This window comes from Cetorhinus maximus, chromosome 30 (genome assembly GCF_964194155.1).
Source record: "Cetorhinus maximus chromosome 30, sCetMax3.hap1.1, whole genome shotgun sequence".
Lineage (NCBI taxonomy): Eukaryota > Metazoa > Chordata > Chondrichthyes > Lamniformes > Cetorhinidae > Cetorhinus > Cetorhinus maximus.
The window spans coordinates 5,819,417-5,842,349 of NC_135908.1; the positions used below are offsets into that span (position 1 = coordinate 5,819,417).

Below are 22,933 nucleotides of genomic sequence, written 5' to 3' on the forward strand. Positions count from 1 at the left end.
CTGTTTACATTGGAACTTTCTTTGAAATTATTGGGCATATTAACGTCAGAGTCAAAAGAGGGCTGGGAACTTGGAATGATTGATTTCCCCCAGAGATTGTTTCTGGAGCAAGGATTATCATAGGATTTCAGTAAAATAAAAGGGCTTGCATTGCTACATGGACTATGAAGCACTTGCTTAGTTTCCACTTTCCTCCCTGGCTAAGTTCCTTTTATTTTCATACTTCATTTGCTTTTCTCTTTTCCAATATTGCTTTGTTTCCCCTACATGCCTCTCTCCTACTCCTAGCGGATGACAACTCATTTCAAACTAATAGCATGTAACACACTGCTGAGGAAGAATGAAATTTCTCCATTACCTGTAGCAATTAAAAAGAAAGAAATAGCTAGCATTTATGGAGCAATATATCTAAGAATGGATACTTTTGATGTAGTTAAAGGCAATAACCATTTGGCAAAAAACAATTACATGAATGTTCGCTTAAGCTTTGTTTTGGATGCTGGATGGGGGAAATAATGCTGAAAAGAGGACTGGAAGTGCTCCCTGCCCTGCAGATATTGCTATGGGATTTTTAATGTCCACCTGAACCAACAGAACAGAGAAGATAAAAGCAAAATACTGCAGATGCTGGAGATCTGAAATAAAAACTAAGTGCTGGAGAAACTCAGCTGCCAGACCAGCTGAACTTTTCCAGTACTTTTATTTTCTTTCAGAACAGAGAAGAAGCCTCAGTTTAATTATCCTCAGGACATGACCCTTAACAATGCAGCACTCCTTTATCCTAGATTGTGTTTGCATTTTGAAGTGGGATTTGAACCTATAACCAATCCAAAACTGATTCTAAATTTCCCTCTTATTGGGCAGCATTGTCTCCATTAGTATATATCTAATTCTTTTTTGATAGCACTTATTGCAGAAGAATTCTGTCAATGACAGTATATTGGGCTATTTGTGGTAGTAACCTTAGCTTGTCAGCCCAGATGTGCTTAATGAGCCTGAAAGCTCTATCATCACATATTTAAGTGCTGTAGTGCACAGGGACCCTTTGGTTTATGTTTTAAGGGCTTTTATTGTTATGCTTAGAACACCACTCTTCTAAAGTTGCTTTTAAATTGTGTTAGCAACAACTAAGTGATACTTGTGTCGACTGGTCATGACAAATTATCCGCTACATATGCATGTTGTAATTGCATAAGATGTCACCAACAAGTTATGTCATGATGGGCCAAATAAAGGGGATGGGGGAATATGAATATATATTTTATTTTTTATTGTATAATAATATAAAACAGGTATGCCTAAATTGCACCATTATCAAATTACTGCACTGTTTTTACTAAGCACCATCAGACCAGCAACAGGTATGAAGTCCTTGGAAAAAATGAGTTCCCTTAGGTGCACAGTCTAACAAATTTCATCAGTTTTACCTTTACCTTCTTTGTTTAATATTGTTTTTCAGCCACTGGCTTTGGGAGCCCTGGGCTAAGGTAGTCAGTAGTTACAAAACAACATCAAAGCTGATTAATTGTAAATTTAGTTGCGATATTATTTAATTGTGAGGCTCACAGTAATATTTCAGAATGAGAAATAGAACTCTTTAAAAGAAAATAAAGGACATTGAATTACTGTCTTGTACACTATATACAAGGCCCGTTGTTTCAATTTAAAACTGGATTTCCCCAAAAATGTGTAGTTCAAATTTGACATTACACAAAGTGCAATGCCAAAGTTAGCATGCTTCTTGCTTTTTGTGTGCTAGTGCGCTTCTTGCATTCAGCCTACATGGCAAGCTAGCAGCAATATGAAAAAGAGAGCCAAATATCTAAGTCTCACGCTGTTAGTACACAGCCTCTCTTTAGGCAAGTCCTGTGCTATGCATCCTCTTGGTGATGCACAGAAACTGGGTTTCTTGCCACCCCAGGCTAAAGTTTCAGAGGAATTCTGAGGTTTGGTCCCCAGACATGCAGCGTGCAGGCCCACTGTCGTATGCACACACCTTGATGCTCAAGAACCAAACTCCCAGCTATGGGCAAATAACCTCACTGCCTTGTGGATACCTTGGGAGAGATGAAGGCTAAGGGAGTAAACCTTGACAGAAAATCTGCAGTGGAGCCCAAAGTTGACTGATGCTAACCCTATAATCTTCTCTGACAACTCCTGCAACCTGGTCGATGCCGAACGTGATGCTCTGCATTCATCAGTTGTCGACAGCTTTTTGCACTGGAAGACCAGCAACTTTTGGGCAGATCAAGGAACGTCTTTCACTGAGTTGGTATTCCAGCGGCAGTTGATATCATCCTGGGAGAACCCTTTTTCCCCCCCAAAAAAATTCATTTAGTTCATAAAATCTGTAAAAGTACATTGCAAAACATTTCAAATTGAATATTAAAAGAAGTGCAATAAAATTCAACTTGTCTCCATGTAGCATGTTCCAATCTGAGATGCCCCAATGCAAAATACAAATTGGGGTTAGTAAACTACTCTTCGGGAGCTGAACCCAGTGTGAAACAACTCTTTGAAGTGGACTCGCAATCCAGAGTTGTACCACCATTTCTTTAATGATGCGTACCCGGGGAATCACTTTGTATTGAAGCAGCAGTGTAAATGACGTCCTAAAGCAAAGACATGTGCAGTGAATTGCAAAGAGGTTTGCACAGCAGAAAAGCTATGCTTTTTACCTTGCAAATTTACCTAGTACCCAAGAGGGTAAGCTTTGAGCTGCTTGAGGAAATTAGACTGTATAAATGCCACCTTTCCCGATACAGCTTTATAATGAAATATTCTTTGGTTTGTATATTTACCTTTAATATGGTATACAAAATTCATAATTACACACATATAGAAAATCACCCATATAAATATTATAGGAAAGAAAATTAATTCTCATTTTGAAAAATAAGTCCTACTTACAGGATAAAGTAGTGCCAGCACTGTAGCATACCCATTCACAATCAGCCTTCGAGCACAGTACTGACCCCTACATCATTAGTGCAATCTCTGCTGAATATATATTTGACCAGTTGGAGTTATTAGATTCTCCATCTCCATTTCCTCTTTTTTTAAAAACTATTTCTTGACTTTCAGATATCTCTTACCATTCTGACCAGTTCCAAGGGCTCCACTGGTGCTGGTAACTGTATTGGATGGTGAATGAGGGAGGTGGAATAACTGTTACTTCATATTTTCCACATCCTTCTCAGAATGTGCCAATTCTCCACTTAGATTTCAGAAGGTCTCCTTTACCTCAGGAATTCCCTTAGGTGAGGTGAGAGTGATTGCCCTTGATATCAAGACAGCATTTGACAGAGTGTGGCATCAAGCCAAACTGGAGTCAATGGGAATCGGGAGGGGGGAAAACTCTCCGCTGGCTGGAGTCATACCTAGCACAAAGGAAAGATGGTTGTAGTTGTTGGAGGTCAATCATCTCAGTTCCAGAACATCACTGTAGGAGTTCCTTAGGATAGTGTTCTAGGCCAAATCATCATCAGCTACTTCATCAATAACCTTCCTTCCATTGTAAGGTCAGAAGTGGGGATGTTCGCTGATGATTGCACAATGTGCGGCACCATTCGCAATGACTCAGATACTGAAGCAGCCCATGTCCAATGCAGCAAAACCTGGACAATATCTGGGCTTGATCTGACAAGGAGCATGTAACATTCGTGCCACATAAGTGCCAGGCGATGAACATCTCCAACAAGCGAGAGAATCTAACCATTGCCCCATGACATTCAATGACATTACCATTGCTGAATACCCCACTATCAACATCCTGGGGTTACCATTGACCAGAAACTGAACTGGACTAGCCATATAAATAATGTGGCTACAAAAGTAGGTCAGAGGCTCAGAATCCTCCGGCAAGTAACTTGCCACCTGACTCCCAAAGCCTGTCCACCAGCTACAAGGCTCAAGTCAGGAGCACTCTCTACTTGCCTGGATGAGGGCAGTTCCAACAACACTCCAGAAGCTGAACACCATCCAAGACACAGCAGCCCACTTAATTGGCACCCCATTCACAAACCTTTTCTCCCTCCACCACTGGCGCCCAATGGCAGCAATGTGTACCATTTACAAGATGCACTCACCAAGCCTCCTTAGACAGCACCTCTAAACCCACGACTGCTAACGTCTAGAAGGAAAAGGGCAGCAGGCACATGGGAACACCGCCACCTGCAAGTTCCTCTCCAAGCCACTCATCATCCTGACCTGGAAATATATTGCTATTCCTTCACTGTCAAAATCCTGGAACTCCCTCCCTAACAACACTGTGGGTGTACCTAAACCACGTGGACTGCAGCGGTTCAAGAAAGCAGCTCACCACCACCGTTTCGAGGTCAATTAGGGATGAGCAACAAATGCTGGCCTAGCCAGTGATACCCACATCCATGAAAAGATTATGGAAATTTGGATAAGTTACTTCACTGTCTGCAGTTGGTATGTCTTGCACTGGTGACTTAGTATATTCCAGCTGTAAATTTGGTTTAGGTCAGCTAACTCGACTCTCTATTCAAGTATTACTTTGAATTTCCATTTGCATGGTCAAATAATTTGCATTAATGCAAACTATTAAGGACCATCTTTTCAAACTCTAATTTGCTGTGTACCTTCATGCCCCTACCTAGATCTATATCCAATACCTATTTAGCTTGAAGCATTGTTTCAAGCACATCCTGTTTCCTCCCTGCCTTCACATGACTTTCCAGCCTCCTACTAAGGAGCTTATTTTTCTTCAGTTTCTGCCTGAAGGCAGGTCCAACCTGCAGCGACATGACCTCCACCATGGCAGGGGGCAGGTCCCGAATCCATCCCTGCCAGAACATGGATCAAACCCCATGCTGTTGACATCAACCTGACCCACACCAGCTGTCCAGCCAACTGGCACCCAAGGACTCTGAGTTGCTGTGGCAACATACATTTTTCCATGCATGTTGTAGTCTGGAGCTGTAGATAGTGATGTTGGAGGCTCCAATTTCCTTCCATCACATGGCTGACCAGGAATCTCTCCGCTCTTACTGTCTGCCATTGGGGTGTGTGTGTTGGAAGGATTTACAGGTTGATCCTCAACCTGTTTGGCCGTATTATGTATTCACCTTCCTTGACCATCAAGTCCTGGAGTGGGACTTATAACCTGGAACTTCTGGTTCAGAGGCAGGGACAATACCCACTGGACCTTATACAACAAGACCTTATATAATAATTAAGGCTGCTGATTCACTATTTTTACAGAAAAAATGACAATTCAATTCCTAGAATACACATTTAAAATCTCGAAGACATATAATAAAAATGCAATTTGACTTGCTCAGTCAGCACAAGTCAGATGATGCAGATGTTGCATTGTTTATCCCATGACACAACATCCCAGTTGTTCTATCCACCAAGTCATGGGGTAAATTATGGCGTGCATGCGTGTGTGTGTATCTTTTATCATAATTCAAAACAGACCTTTTTAAACAAGATATATGTTCGCATGTTTGTATATAAGATGTAGAAAATGAATCATTCGATTCTTGATATTTCTGACCGGGACCCTAAGTATTTAGACTTCGTGATTTTAAAGGGACGCTGTTTAACACTTCAAATGGCATATCTTATGCTTTAACACAAGCAGCACTAGATGATAGATGGTGCTATCAATTACAATAAAAAAAGCTAAATTATCTGTAAGAATCTAAGTAACCACAAAAACCAATGAGCTCATTCCTTCTAATTTGTCAAATTTACTTAAATAGGTTACCCTTCTAGTTGATGTGTTACAACACTGTTATATAATGAGTCAATAACTGAATTTATTAATCTGTTAGGTCACAATGCTTATAGCAGCCTAATATCAAAATTTCATGCAGGCCAATACTTTAAGCAAGAAGAGTTATTAGCTATATATATGACACCTTTTTAAATTGAGAAGCCACGTCTGTAAAGCTTGCTCTAGTGTAAGATACTATTCTTTTGCACAAATGGGAGTTTGACTGTGATAGTTGGAAAATTAAGAATACTTCCCTTTTAATACTTTTCACAAAATTATTTATTATGGCTATAGACAACTGAAATTTTACATGGTTCTGGTTTCAGCTCTACAGTTCCTTATATAATTAAGTTAAGGAAATAAAAATCCTTCAATAGAACCTTAATTTTCTGTGAAGGCATGATTGGTTAATGCGGGGAAATTGACAAATGTGACCCAGTTAGTTAAGCTAATGGTCAGTAATTAAACTCCAGGTTATGGAAATGTATTTGGAAATGGAACATCTTAAAATCTGATTAAGTAACATGTTTTTTGGAGGGTTTTCTTGCATGGAAACCTAGCTGTTTTCAGGATCATTACTTGAAGTAATTGCAGTGATTGCACCATATGGTGTCAACAGGCAGTGTACGCTGGAAAGTCTAGTCTAACTACATCATTGTTCATCAGGAACTGTGTTGTCAGTTTAACTGAGCTGAAAATGCTTTTCCCCCTCTTTGTGGCAGTGTTAAACAGTTGGTTTTATTGAGAAGTAATGATCCATGCTAGTGTACCTTCAATTTGATATTGCCCCATAACTTGAAGTGATGAGATCGGATTTTGTCTTCACTTTTTTTACGTGTGGTGCAATTGCAGAATTTAAATACCTGTCGGCCTGCATTATAAAGCAACAAGACAAGTTTTGCAATCAGAAATGAGAGGAAAGTGATTCAGGCAGATTATTCTTTAGCAAACAAGAGGCCACACACAGGGCTGCAAGGAACTTGTTCCAGCTAATTTGCAGTGAGTGTTGTGTTAGAAATCTTCCTGCGCAGTTGGAGATTTTAACATCGGCATTCTGCGTTTAGGAAAAGATGACTTGACTATTGGCATCTCAAGTTAGTAACAATCACTCTTGTTTCCTAGCACCAGAAAAGAGGGCATTGAAAAGAAAGAAGGATCCTCTGGGGAGGAACAGCGTTTTGTGAAGCAGAGAGAAGCCTTCCTTGAATCCTTTTGGAAATTGTAATGGATGAAATCTGAACAGACTTGTAAGTGGAACCTTCATTTCATTGTACCGAGATTTTCACAGCCAGTAGCATAAGAGGTATTAAAAACAAATTGTATGATTCAAAAATGCTTAGGAATGAATACCAGGCATAGAAATTTATTTTTAATTTTTGAGATTTAACTGTTTAAAACCTGGAGTTATTGTTTTAACACTGAATCACAGCTGGAAGAGAATAGAGCAAGGCAGTTTAATTATAAATACTGTAGAAATGCAAGAGAATTTCCCTGGTAATAACTGATGAGCCAAGTTGAGACTACAAACTTTAAAGGAACACTGCAGTAATAGAAAATGCAGAAAATGCATAGCAAACCTGTCAGCATCCTGAGTACACTCTCTCCTTCAGTACTGAAAAACACATTAAATATGTTAAATATATCAAAATGTGCTGTACCAGTACATTGTACCATGAAAACTTTAACTGATCTTAGCAGAGAGAATTATGATTCTGCATCAAAAGGATGGAGAAAGCAAAATATATGCACTGATATAGCACCTCCTAATGACCAAACTGAGGGGCATTGATTAGTGGAGGGTCTGGGACAGGTCAGACTATGCAGACCTATTTAATTGGAATAATGCTGGGGTTCAGAGGATCAGATTGTGCAGGGGAATTAAAATGGGCTAAATATTCTTTAAAATTAACATTTATGAAATTAATTTTGTGTCCTCTGGAAAAAAAATAATAGTCTTTATTCTGCAGTGCTTGAATGATGACAAAGATGGTTTTGTTGGGTACCACCAATCCAGTTATTTCTAATATAAGGCCTCATTATGGCTTTAATATGTGAGTAATGCAATTATAGATTATTACAATAGGGAAAGAGTGCACCAAGGGTGTGCCTAATCATAATTTTACATATTGGAATATATCCACATACAGAGAAAAATGGACATGAGGCTAATGAGGTTGTAATCTAAGGATTAATGTTCAGTGCCATAAAGTATTGGGGCAATTTTTATCTACCAAAAAGCCCTGAGTTATATCATAGGCTTTGTGAGCCCTCCCTGATGTCTTTTATTGATTATAGATGATTCCTATGTATATTTGTGCAGTGACAGATACTGTGCTTTGTGTTCTTGGCGTATGTTGGCCTTTACAGATGAAATAATTGGTACACAATTCCAACAAATTTATTGAAATTTTTTTCATTTAAAGTTAATTCTGTGTTTGAGTTAATCAAATACTATTATTAAGAGTTAGAATTTTTAAATTACCCACTGAATACAGTGACACTGACAGGGTCAGCTTTTAACCAGACAAAAGTGTATTGCTACACACAGTACAGCACCGGCATGTTAACAAGTAGCTGTTTTAATTTCTGTAAACAAAATTGTGATCACCCCTCTCCTCCACATGATTTATTTACATTGCACAGCGTTCCTTGAATTGGTCATAGTTTTGGTTCTCACTTGTGATTAACTAAAGTGTTTTTGAATAAAGCTACTTATGGACTGGGGATGTTGTGGACTTAGTGACTGCTGCTTTGATATTGAAGCACTGGAAGGTTATTGTTTGAATTATTTATACATATACAGACACTGACATGTATGTTACCAGTGATTTACAGGATATTTTCATGATGCGTCAATGTCAAGTGACTTCAGAATATATTGCCATCGCTTTGTTTACTGTGAGCATCCCAAATGAGTCTACTCCGCACATACACTTGAACAATTAAACTACTGGGCTAAATGCTTCAATGATAAAAATCACATTTTACTAAGGCTAAAAATCTCTCATCCCTCTCAGATGAATAGATTTCTGACAGATTTAAATATTTTACTATCATTTGGGTACAAAATAGCATCCACAGAACTCACAATATATCTGACTTTTTTGAATTGCACATTAGACTCAACACAACTGCTTGTTAATAGGTTACTTAGTGTATTCAATAAAGAAGCAGACTCGGAGGGAAAAGAAGTGGAATGCAACTCACAAGTATGAAGAAAGAGCATGAAACAACAGAAGAAATTGAAGGCAATAGAGCAGGAAAAAAATTGACGTAGAAGATCAGCCATGATCTTATTGAGTGGTGGAGCAGCCCTGAAAGGGTCTGTGGCCTGTTCTTGCTCCTGTTTCTTATGGTTTGCTGCACAACAACCTGCATCTACAACAAAGCATCCTGAAGCTGTTCTTGCAACCCTTCTTGTTAATCCTGCCCTGTTGTGAAAACTACACCGTTTATATTGCAGGACAGTTTTTACAAAAACTAAATTCACTTTGAAACAATTAGGCCTGTTGCCAAATTAAAATAGAAAACAGCGCTGTGAATTAAGTGAGCAGTCTGTGCTGGCAACAACTGGCTAGGATTGGCATAACTTGTCAATGACAAGTTGAAGTCTACGTTTACTCTGGACTTAAAGTTCCAGCATGTGAAAAATGTGTTTCAGCATCATTGTCACACTTAAAGACCACTTATTTGGAGAGCTGATTTTGGGATGGGTTAAGGAGGCTTGGTGTCAGTAAAAAGAAAGAACTGTTTTTGGCCCAGTCTGTGCTTGGCACGAAAGCCTATGCAAACCTGCAGAATGGACATTAAGTGCCCCATGGTGAACAAACAGGGCACCAGCTGTGGTGCTTGGAGGCTTCAGTTGAGCAATTTTCAGCTGCTAGATATACCGGTTAACAAGACATTCATTGTTGCTGTCAAAATGTATTGGGAAGCAGAGATGTCTGAAGACTGCATACTTTCACTGCAGGTGGCAGAATGAGAAAGACCACCATAGCTGAAGCACAAATGTTTGGTAGTTAGTGCCCTCAATAATCTGTGTAAGGGATTCTGAAAGGCTGGAATTCGAAAAATTTGGTGGACCTGAAACTGGTTTAAAAAAAACTGGAAGAATTTGATAAAATTCTGCTTATGACTTTATTTGGATGTCTTCATTGGCTAGATATGAATAATTATTAGACTTTTGCCTAACTAATGACAGACATAACATATCCACCCCTTATTGCTTAGCATTTTACTTCTCTGAAATTTCACTGTGTAATATACAAGTATTGAGTACAGTAATTGATTAGAGTGCCAGTTAAAATAGCTTAAGTAATATATTTAGCAGAAACTGGGAAGTCAGAGGAGGTGAATCGAGGCATGATCAAAGTAAGCAGATTTTAGTGAGGCTTTAGAAGGTGTGGGAAGATGTTTGAGAGGAAAAGTGATTAAGAATAGGATTTGAACGCGGAGCTGTAATTCTTATAAGCACTCTGCACTGCTGTGCACCCACTCTACCCCTCTCCTGTCCCACAATCCATAGATGATGGAAAATGGGGAGACACATAGTTTGAAATCCTTCTTGAGATATCTGTTGACTGAAAATGTTTTCCTTTTAAAACATGTAAAACTGTATATTCATGAAAAGGTTAAGAAGTTTGTTGATTTGCATTGTGCTGTGCATGGCATAATATTGCCATGTGACATATCAAACTGCACAGCTAATGTGTCTAGGCACAGTGTATTATACTCTCGTATCGCTTGCATTTAAAAATCAGTACTTTCACTCATATAATGTGTGAAAATTTCACAAGTTCTTGCATGAATAATTGGATTTTACAAATTAAAGATTGTGATGGTCTCTTTGGCAGCACTAATAATATGCTCTCTATGTCAGTATGTTTGTGCTTGGCAAATTATTTTAATTGTCATGAAAAGTGCAGTTCTTCAACCTGGTTTGAATTAAAGCTCAAGAAATGTCTTGGTCTGTACAAACACTGATGTATCTGACATTTAAATAACCCAAGCTTGGAATGTGACCTTCATTGTTTTACTGCTGCAGAATAACAAAAGGCTGGATAGGTTTTAGTTGCAGCAAGCGGATTTATTTCACACTGTAGATATTTTCATACTATAACTATCATTTTATCCCCAATTTTTAAGGGGAACAGTCAACACAGGTTCAATCAAAACAGTCTGGCATTGTTGTTTTAAAAATAAGTTGAAACATGTTGAAAATCAGTTTTTGAAAAAAAATACAATCCTAGGTTTTATAATTAGGAGATTAAAAGCACAAAGGCAAAGAAATAATGTGAAACCAACACATTACTGGTTGAGCTACACTGAGAGTATACTGCCCCTTTATGCTGTCCTACTCTACAAGGCCACTAAGGAGAATAAGTTGACTTAAATGAAGCTTTGGAGAGGGTTCTAGCGCTGAGAGGGTTTAGCGCTGATTAAACTCAAACTTTAGAAGAACTGAGAAGTTGAGGTAGACCAAAAGATGGCGTCAAAATATAAGGTGTAAGATGTTCGTAGGGAAGAACTATTTCCACTGGTTGCTGATTCAACAACCAGAGGATATAAATTTGTTTATCACCGAAAGTACAGAAGGTATGTTTAGGAAAACCTTTGTTTTTACACAGATGGCTATTAGGATACCATATCCTCATAGTGCTAGAAGCAGAATCTTGCATAGCTTTTAAAAGTGAAGTGGATAAATATTTGAAACTTATAAGAATTTAGAGTCTATCTTTTGGAGAACAGGAACAACAGGTTGATGACTCCTTTATGTTGCAAAATTCTATATTTTACTACTACCTCTGGTTCATATTGTCAGCATATACAAAGCATCAGCATATTTAACACTGGAGACTTTAGACTGCCACACTTTCCAGTTAATGTACCTATATCAAAGGACTTGCTCTCAAGATGCTGCATCATCAGTATGAATGCATATTGGTTGGCAATCCATTTTTCCCCTGTCTATTTTATTCCCTTCCTCTCAAGGCTCTGATCTTTCCACATTTGTTGGAGTCCCTCTGGTACATTCTTTCACTTTGTGCCTAGTCAGTGATTTTTGCCAGGCTCTTAAATTGTGAGAAGGATCACATCAGAACCCAATTTTCCTCCACTTGGATATCCAAATAGACACTTTCAGCAATGGTCAGTGGTACCTTCTGTTCCCTTGTAGGATTATTGACCTTGGACCCTGTTGTATATCCTTACTGCTAGCCAGAAACACAACAACTAATTCAGCATAGACTGCAAAATGGATCCAGGACATTCTAGTCAGGATAGTCCAGCAACGCGTTTCTTTAAAAATTGAACATTCGGGCAGCCATATGGAGCAGTCCTAGGGTATTAGCCACATGAAAATAATGGGGTGAAATGTTAGATGAATGGAAATAAAACTCAAATTTGTATTTTAGATCATTTTGATTTAGAAAGGAATAGTTAAATTTGAAACTGAAATTGTGTGTGTAGATTGTTTTTAAACTTTGTGCAGTAATGTTTATAGGAAAGCAAGATATGGCTATGAATACAAAGAATAATTCCTGCAACACTAGATTTATTTCTTTTGTTTATTTTACCTTGTGGCATAAATCCGATACAGTATGTGATAGCAACATAAAAATATAACTGATGACAAAGGTGAAGAAAAATGGACTTTGCAGCAGGACTGATTAGAAAACATTTGTGCTCTTGAGCATGGAAGTAGGTTGGATTTTAGCCTGGACAAATTTAAATTTATCTCTTCATCACTGTTTAAGTGTCAAATGAAATTAGTTTAGTAAATGTTACTCAAGCCCATTCTTATTGAATACATTTACGGGCATGAAGCAGTTCTTTGATTTGACAAAAGCAGACAATTTAGAAACCTAGGAGGCCACAAGGCTACATAGAAAGGTGGGAAAACACATTGGTTGTGGATGATTTTAGTGTTTAATTTCACAATCAAATTTGTTGAGTGAGCTCTTAAATGTGTATACTAACTGCTGATTGTAAAGATTGAAGTACAAAATAACAAAGCTTAACTATTCAAAACACGATGCTTTTATGTCTTTGTGTTCTGGCCATTAATAGATAGTTAGGCATGTGGTATTGATTTTTGAAGTTAAACAACTTATTTTGAATCAGGACTGAGTGCTTCTGAAGGTTTTTAGGCAAATGCATCCTGTGATGTGACACTAAGCCATACAGACCAGAAGGTGCCTGGATTGATTTGCAGTGTGTGTTGAGTTAGCTGGTCTTAATTTGAAGCAGCAGGTGGGCTTCAGTATTCCTACATTAGGGAGTAAAAAATTAGCCAGCGTTCTTGCTTCTATTTGCTATCGAGTGACTAGTGAGCCCTGTTGGAAAGTGTGCTTGTGAATATCGGGTGAGATCAAGATCAGATTTGGTTTCAAAACATGGGGCAAGGAGAGATGAAAGTGCTGGTGTGATGAGTTTGTTTCAATTGTCCAATAAATTTGAAGCCCACAGGAATATATAAATACTTGGATCTGTAAAGTTAAAGTAATGGCTAAGTCTGCATTAAAACAACCAGCTGTGATAGTCTGTGATATAGTCTGTTCTGTAAACCGGGATGTGTAATGGAATGGATAATTTTTTGTTAACATCAGTTAAACCACATATAAGAAGTGAAAGATCTACATCATTGTTTTCTGAAATTAGTTATGAATATGGCAGGTAACAGCTGGCCAGTGGCTGAAGTAATTTACAGCTGAAAAAGATGTGCCTTCAAGCTTTTGCTTATGGTTGCTTCAGTCTCTGGCATATGATCCCAATATTTTAGCTTGGTTGCTATGGCATCAGTTGTAGGCTTCATCAAGATTCTTTTTACAGTGAATTTTTTCCACATGACGACTCTATTTATCTCAGACCCACATATTCAGTCAATCCAGAAACCTTGCAAACAATATAGTAGCAAAATGCATTGAAAGCTGTACTAAATTATATGAAAATATCAAATTTTAATTATGTTACATAATATTATTACATGTAACATTAAAAGCTCTTGCACAATGGTCACAAGTAAGCTGTGGTTTGTGGCAACATTGGAGATCAGGATATGGAGTGTGGTAAGTGGCTTAATACTTGGAAGGATGCAAAGCTTAAAAATTATAGACCGTGGCTATGCTTCACATTTTAAAAGTTGTCTGAATTTAACTGAATTTTTAAAAAAAATTGTCGTATAAACTACATATTGTCAGGATCTGTGATGTTGGTAAGAAAACAATAGATCATGTTTTAAGTTCTAAAATTTCAATGGCTGAGTGAGAAAAGTATTAGGTTTCCATTTGGGAAGAAGCCATGATTTGTATATGAACAATTTATCTGATAATGTTTAGACTACTGCCCCCCAGGATCACTTCATTGCAAAGATTGAGAACTGTTTCTTCTCATAAGAAATAATTGTCAGGAAATAATTATCAAGAGCTTTATGTACATTAAATCAGAATAATCAGAAAATTAACTTGAAACCTTTCCACCAAAGCATTCCAGACATGTTCGCATATGCAGTGCACTCTGTTCCTATTGGAACTTGATTTAGCCAAGTCCTGAGTGTTTAGGCACAGGTTGGCAACAGCTCCAAGTGTGCACAGGCATGTGTTGGACTTTAGTGGGTGCCTGCCAGTATAGTGAATGCAAGCTTCCTGCTGCTTGTTTGGCTGGGACAGACCCATTCGTTGAGACATTGACTTGCAGGTTTTTCTGGAGCTGAAGTGAGAAGTATTCCAGTACTCAGTGATCGCTGTACATCTACAGGCACCATTAGTGAGCTTGGCTTGTTTGTCATTCAACAGTGCCAAAGTCAATTTGGCCCCAATACAGTGCTGCTTTAACTTTGCCCTTTTCTTCCTGCCTTTTTACCCAAAGAAGGTAATGCTAGCTGGTCAGATAATGGTAGCGGTCGTGGGTGCTGCCTAAGGAGCCTTGGTGAGTTTCTGCAGTGCACCTTGTAGACGGTACACACTGCTGCCACTGTGCATTGGTGGTGGAGGAAGTGAATGTTTGTGGATGGGGTGCCAGTCAAGTAAGTTGCTTTGTCCTGGATGGTGTCAAGCTTCTAGAGTGTTGTTGGAGCTGCGCTCTTCCAGATCAGTGGATTTGTGTTCCATCACACTCCTGACTTGTGCCTTGTAGATGGTGGACAGGCTTTGGAGAGTCAGGAGGTGACTTACACACCACAGGATTCCTAGCCTCTGACCTGCTCTTGTCGTCATCGTATTTATATAGCTGGTCCAGTTCAGTTTCTGGTCAATGGTGACCTCCAGAATGTTGATAGTTGGGAATTCAGCATTGGTAATTCCATTGAATGTCAAGGGATGATAGATTTGCATTTGTTGGAGATGGGCATTGCCTGGCACTTGTGTGGCACGAACGTTACTTGCCCCTTGTCAGCCTAAGCCTGGATATTGTCTAGGTCTTGCTACATTTAGACATGGACTGCTTCAATATCTGAGGAGTTGCAAATGGTGCTGAACATTGTGCAATCATCAGCGAACATCCCCACTTCTGACCCTACGATGGAAGGAAGGTCATTGATGAAGCAGCTGAAGATAGTTGGGCCTAGGACACTACCCTGAGTAACTCCTGTAGTGATGTTCTGGAACTGAGATGATAGACCTCCAACAATTACAACCGTCTTACTTTGTGTTAGGTATGACTCCAACCAGCGGAGAGTTTCCCCCCCTGATTCCCATTCACTCTGATTTTGTTATGCCACACTCAGTCAAATGTGGCCTTGATGTCAAGGGCAGTCACTCTCACTTCACAGCTGGAGTTCAGCTCTTTTGTCCATGTTTGAATCAAGGCCGTGACGATGACAGGAGCTGAGTGGCCCTGGCGGAACTCAAACTGAGCGTCAGTGAGCAGGTTATTGCTAAGCAAGTGCTGCTTGATAGCACTGTTGATGTCCCCTTCCACCACTTTACTGATGATCGAGAGTAGACTGATGGGGCAGCAATTGACTGGATTGGATTTGTCCTGCTTTTTGTACACAGGACATACCTGGGTAATTTTCCACATTGCTGGGTAGATACCAGTGTTGTAGCAGTACTGGAACAGTTTGGCTAAGGGCATGGCAGGTTCTGGAGCACAACTCTTCAGTGCTATTGCTGGAATATTGTCAGGGCCCATAGCCTTTGCAGTATCCAATGCCTTCAGCCATATCTTGATATCACGTGGAGTGAATCCAATTGGGTGAAGACTGGCATTTGTAATGCTGGGGACCTCCGGAGGAGGCCGAGATGAATCATCCACTCGGCACTTCTGGCTGACGATTGTTGTAAATGATTCCACCTTATCTTTTGCACTGATGCACTGAGCTCCCCCGTCATTGAGGTTGGGGATATTTGTGGAGCCTTCTCCTCCAATGAGTTGTTTAATTGTCCACCACTGTTCACGACTGGATGTGGCAGGACTGCAGAGCTTAGACCTAGTCCGTCGGTTGTGGAATTGCTTAGCTGTATCTATTGCTTGATGCTTATGCTGTTTGGCATGCAAGTAGTCCTATGTTGTAGCTTCACCAGGTTGACGCCTCATTTTTATGTATGTCTGGTGCTGCTCCTAGCATGCCCTCCTGCACTCTTCTTTGAACCAGGGTTGAACTAGCTTGGTGGTAATGATAGAGTGGGGGATATGCCAGGCCATGAAGTTACAGATTGTGGTTGTAAACAATTCTGCTGCTGCTGATGGCCCACAGTGCCTCATGGTTGCCCAGCCTTAAGTTGCTAGATCTGTTTGAAACCTATCCCACATAGTGCCACACAACATGATGGAGGGTATCCTCAATGTGAAGATGGGACTTTGTCTCCACAAGGACTGTGCGGTGGTTACTTCTACCGATACTGGCATGGACGGACGTATCTGCGTCAGGCAGGTTGGTGAGGATCAGGTATGTTTTTCCCTCTTGTTGGTTCCCATACCACCTGCTGCAGACCCAGTCTAACAGCTATGTCCTTAGGACTTGGCCAGCTCTGTCTGTAGCGGTGCTACCGAGCCACCCTTGGTGATGGATATTGAAACCCCCCACGTAGAGTACTTTCTGTGCCCTTTCCACCCTCAGTGCTTTCTCCAAGCAGTGTTCAACTCAGAGGGGCACTGATTCATCATTCAGTGGGTGGGGGGAAGGGGGTGGAGGGGGCATTGGGGTGGGTACGTGGCCGTGAGCAGGAGGTTTCCTTGCCCATGGTTGGCCTGATGCCATGGGATTTAATGTGGTCTGGAGTCGATCTGAGGACTCCCAGGGCAACTTCCTCCCGACTAGATACTATTCTGCCGCCACCTCCGGAGATTGTGATGGTGGTGTCCGGGACCTTATCTGTAAGGTATGATTCCGTGAGTATGTCTATGTCAGGCTGTTGCTTTACTATTCTGCGATATGGCTCTCCCTGTTTTGGCACAAGTCCCAAGATGTTAGTGTGGAGGACTTTGCAGGGTCGACAGGGCTGGGTTTGCTATTGTCATTTCCGGTGCCTAGGTTGATACAGGGTGGTCCGTCTGGTTTCATTCCTTATTTACTTTTTTTGAAGTGGTTTGATACAACTGAGTGGCTTGCTAGGCCATTTCAGAGGGTGGATAAGACTCAGCCACATATAGGCCAGACAAGTTAAGGATGGCAAGTTTCTTTAGTGAACCAGATGGGTTTTTATGACAATTAACAATGGTTTAATGGTCATCGTTGGACTTTTAATTCCAGATTTTTATTGAATTCAAATTCCACCATCTGCCATGGTGGGATTCAAACCTGCTCATCCAGTGACCTCTTGGCAGCATCTGTGGTGAGAAAAACAGTGTTAACACTTCCTCTCTCCTCACCGTCCAAGGGCCCAAACACTCCTTTCAAGTGAAGCAGCATTTCACTTGCATTTCCCCTAACTTAGTCTACTGCATTCGTTGCTCCCAATGCGGTCTCCTCTACATTGGGGAGACCAAACGTAAACTGGGCGACCGCTTTGCAGAACACCTGCGTTCTGTCCGCAAGAAAGACCCAAACCTCCCTGTCGCTTGCCATTTTAACACTCCACCCTGCTTTCTTGCCCACATGTCTGTCCTTGGCTTGCTGCATTGTTCCAGTGAAGCCCAACGCAAACTGGAGGAACAGCACCTCATCTTCCGACTAGGCACTTTACAGCCTTCCGGACTGAATATTGAATTCAACAACTTTAGATCTTGAACTCCTCCTCCATCCCCACCCCCTTTCCGTTTCTTCCCCCTCCCTTTTGTTTTTTCCAATAATTTATATAGATTTTTCTTTTCCCACCTATTTCCATTATTTTTAAATCTATACCTTTAAGGCCCTGTCAGTCTTACAACCCCACCCCCACTAGAGCTGTACCTTGAGTGTCCTGCCATCCATTCTTAATTAGCACATTTGTTTAGATAATATCACCACCTTCAACACCTCTTTGTTCCTTTGTCTGTGACATCTTTTGATTATCTGCTCCTATCACTGTTTGCTTGTCCCTTTACAACCACCCCCGCCCCCCCCAACTTCTCTCCCCCCACCTTAAACCAGCTTATATTTCACCCCTCTCCTAATATTACTCAGTTCTGTTGAAGGGTCATGAGGACTCAAAACGTCAACTCTTTTCTTCTCCGCCGATGCTGCCAGACCTGCTGAGTTTTTCCAGGTAATTCTGTGTTTGTTTTGGATTTCCAGCATCCGCAGTAGTTTTTTGTTTTTACAACAGTGTTAACATGTTAGGTCGATGATCTTTCATCAGAAATGTGGCAGCATTTTCTGCTTTTATTTCAGAGTTGTAGCATCTACATTATTCTGCTCTTGTATCAAATTAAATGTCAAGATTATCAAATGCCCTGGCAGATTAAAGTTATTTCATGGCATAATTTATATAATACTTGTGCCTCAATCCACTAAATGACTTACAGTGCAGGTGAATCTGGATCAAAATGCTCTTACTGTTTGGTTTCTCCAAATAATTTGGCATGCTAATGAACTGAAGACTGTTCACTACTATAAGAAATGAAAATGTACATCTAGAATGTTGCATGTTCGTATCACTGTACATTTTCATGTTCTGCTTGGATCACATGCTTTTACATTGAACAGCATGTGGGAAGTTCAAATTTATTGTTTGTTTCAAGTACTCTTATGTGTAATCATAGCAGGTTTACATGTATATACAGTATTTGACCTGAATTAATAACTGTCCTTTGGGGAGCTTAGATTCTAATTCATCTTGATAATGAGAACTAAACCATTGCAAGTTGGACAGATTGTCAATATATTAAAACTGAAGGTTGGTGAGGAACTGATACTACTTCCTTTTTATGTTTGTATGCATAACAGATTTACAATATTTGATTTGGGGCACATTGACCATTGCTGTCCCAAACTTGCTTTTCACTATAAAGAAACTAAAAGCTTGATATCTGAAATAAAAATTGGAAACTTCATGTGAAGGCTGTCCACCAAAATGAATGTTGTGTATCTTAAACGTTTTCTGTTGATATTTTAGACTGAGTGTAATAATTGGAAGCCTGAAAACGGGAATGATTCAAGAATACTGGATCTGACTTTTGTATGCCGTATGTATGTTAAAAGGTTTACTTTCCTGCATCATATCAGAATAGCTTTATAACCCATTTTTGTGCACTTAACGCATACAGAAATATTTCTGGCCAATATTCCGAATGATGCTACAATTCCCCCCACAGTTCAGCCATCATCCCCTAGAAGCTCTGTTGTAAAAATGAATCCTGATTTGCCAACTGCAGGACCATCACTTTAGATCATCTAGTTAATAGTTGAGAGGTGGCAGTTCAAATGTTTCAAGTATCACTCCACATTCCAATTTGTGTGGAACCTATCCATGTACCACTGATTTTATTGATTATCAGTTTAAATGCAAAAAACAATATGGAAATGCTGTAATTGGTATCTGGTGTCAGAGCTACGCAGTTTAAAAAAAATGATTAGGGAAGGACCTTTGTTTTAGTTTCAGGGTCCCTTCCAACAACAAGGTTGGTTTCAGTCCATCCATTGATAAATGATTGGTTTGTTACGGGTGAATTAAAATCTTGATATAGCACAAATGTGCTAAGGATTTTGGCTAACAAGCTCATTAACTTTATTGTTGTGAATGCATTTTGCAAAAAGGCCCCCTTTTTGCACTATCTTGATCAAAAATATTTCTGGAGGCTTATTGTTTGAAATTAATGCACATGTTCACATGAGCAGCAATTTAGGAAAGGAAGGAGACTGACATGCAACTATAGCTTGTGGACGACTTATCTCAAAGCCTCGACCGCAGCCAAATGATTTGATATTCTTATGCTGTAACATCAGCACTAATGGCGGCATGCTATTCCTCCAGTCTACAACAAAACTGCATTTTGCTTCTTATTTTTTGTACTGGCAGCTGGCAGCCAAATTATTGCCAGATTGGTGAGACAGTCACCAAAAAGTGATGTGGAAGTCACTCAGTTTTAGGTGTATTTCTTGCCTGCTGTCCCTTTGAACATCATTGGCACTTAAAACCATGGTAGATGCTGTGAACTGCACATCTGCTGTCCTGGCTAGAAAATCAATGCATAAATTAACATTTTCATATAAGATGAGCTGACTCTCTTGAAAAATCTTGATCAACTAATTTTAAAAGCCTTATCATCAGTAAGTAAAATCTGCCACGAATTCCATGAAGATTTCAAATTTGAATCATTGTGTGTCAGCCATGGCTCAGTTGGTAACACACTTACCTCTGAATCGCAAGTTTTATAGGTTCAGGTCCCAGCCCCAGGGCCCGGGAGAGGGGTGTGCAGATGGTGCCAACTACTGGGGCCTGGGGAAACGAACAGTTTCTTGTCGACCACACTGAGCAGCCAGAGCTGCAGACCTGAAAGATCGGCCAGTCTGTCAGTGTCAGGTCAATTTCACTAGTTGCTGAAGCTGCTTCTGACCTTCGGGCAGATTCGCGATTCCGATTTTGTTTATTTTTTTGAAAAGCCCGCCAGGAAACCCTGAACCTGCCTGAAGGTGAAAAGCAGCAGCAACTAAGAGTATTCCTGTTGGAAAAATGGTTAAGTAAAATCCCTGTAATTTTACAACCAATTTGATGTTGTGTGGGGGAATTGGGGGGTGTGCATGGTTGAGGGTAAAGGTTGGAGGGGGGGGCGGGGGTTGCGGTTAAGGTTGGAAAGTGGGTTGGGGGTAAAATATCCCATGGCACTATTTCGAGGAAGCACAGGAGATTTATCCCCGATGTCTTGACCAACATTTGCCTTTCAATCAAAATCACAAAAAAACAGATTATCTGGTCAATATGCCACATTTCCTATATTACAGCAGTGACTACACATCAAGAAGGTACTTTATTGGCAAAGCACTCTGAGATGTCCAGTGGTTGGGAAATGCGCTTATATAAATACAAGTTTTTCTTTTTAGTTTTCCACAAAACTGACTGTTTTACAATCGAAAGAAATGAAGGGTTAAACCAGGTTCCAAGTACTTTAAAGTTTATGGATTTCCCTAATGATATTTCTGCTTTTCTTTGATCTTAAATTAACCAATTTCCCAGTACACTTGATGTGGCTTTGACTTGCTCTTTTAAATGTTAAGCCAATTTTCTTTTACTGTAACACGATTCCAATTAAAAAGGATATTTTGTTTTCATTCACTTTTATCTTTGTCAATCTAAATGAGCTATGTTCTTTCTCACAATTGATTTTAGTTTTAGAACGGTGGCTCAAGACTTGAATAAGTGAGTTAGGAATGAAGAGTTATAGTTAAGAAGCTAGTGCTTGTTTCAGTAGAGCTGGGAAGGTTATAGATGACCTGATAATAGAAATCTTCAAAATTATGAAGGATTATGATGAGGTAAATGGTGATCAATGGCTTCCACCAGTCTGTGTGAGCGTAACTAAAGGGCACAGGCAGAAGATCAGAAGATAAAAGGAGTTAAGGTGGTGTCATGAAAATATAAAAATTTTCAAAGTATTATTGTGATTAGTTGCAAAGTAGGTTAATAGTGGGGTTTGGATAGTTTGTGTGTGAGAGAGATTTAATTGAAATGGAGACAGCTGGTCTGGAGGCTTTGGGTCATCAAAAAGAAGCTAGGTTTGAAATGCTAAATATGTAAACATGGCTGAAGTTTTAGAATGAGATGTATTTCAAAGAGATGGTAGGGTGCTATGCCACAGTGTGTTTATTTTTGCCAAACATTACTGATGAAATTAGTACTATGAAAAGATTTGTATTATGAGAGAGGGGGTAAAGTTCCAAAGACATACTGGAACAATGGAATTTTACATTAAAAAGGGAAAACAGGTATGAAGGAGAGAAGGCTATGTGTAAGAGGGGGAAGGTGTTCTAAGATCTAACACGTGTGAAAAGCCTCCAGCCTTGTGCATCAAGTTGCTGTTTACTGGAACCGACTAAGAAAACTCACTTTGAATTCCACTGTCCATGGTATTGTGTTGCTTTGCCTGGGTCTGTTTTTTTCACTGTTGCCTTAACTGGGGTGTAATTGGAAGCCAGATTAATTAGGGGTTTTAGGAGTTATTATAGTAGTAATTTGTAGACCTATGTATCTGCTTGAAACCTTTTCTTTTGTTAATAAATGTTTAATATAGTTTTCTAAAAGCCTCTGAAGTGATGGTAGTCTTATTACTCCTGAAATCAGGGCACGCATCTCAAAATAAAATACAAATTGCAAAACAGTTGTGACTGCATGATCAAGTTTCCCTTGTGGATTTGATCCGCCTGGCACACATCATCTGCCACGTCATAACAAGTAGACCGTACAAAATACTTATTCAAATGAAAGATGGGCCATATATGGAATAGGCCGCCATAGATGTTTATACCAGAGCTCTCAAGCTTTATTGAAAGAGAATTAGGTCGTTACTTGAGAAAGAGGAATACGAAATGATATGGGAAACATGCAGAAGTGTGGGATTAGCAAAGGCAGTGAATGTGAAGAGAAACACTGATACAGATTTAATGGGTTGAATGATCGATTCCTATGCTGTAATATTCTATAAATGAGTTTTAAGTTACTAATTTTTTAAAAAGGGCAAGTTAGTATTCTGTACAAAACTGTAAACTCTAAAAAATATTTTTTGCTAATTAATTTTATTTTCACATGGAAGAGTAATTGCTAGAACTTGAATTTTAATTTGATAATTTGAGTGTTGGTCGCCTTTCCAATTTCACACATTATTCTACTGTGA

At 39.6% G+C, this 22,933-nt stretch overlaps 1 protein-coding gene across 3 annotated transcripts in view; it reads left to right on the plus strand.

The window, feature by feature from the left end:
* Positions 1-22,933, plus strand: part of peak1 (pseudopodium-enriched atypical kinase 1) — a 186,947-nt gene that overhangs the window by 95,657 nt on the left and 68,357 nt on the right. For all 3 annotated transcript variants that reach the window (XM_078532353.1, XM_078532354.1, XM_078532355.1), the window contains exon 3: positions 6,872-6,996. The gene's annotated coding sequence lies outside the window, so the exon portion shown is untranslated. The remainder of the gene's footprint in view (positions 1-6,871; positions 6,997-22,933) is intronic.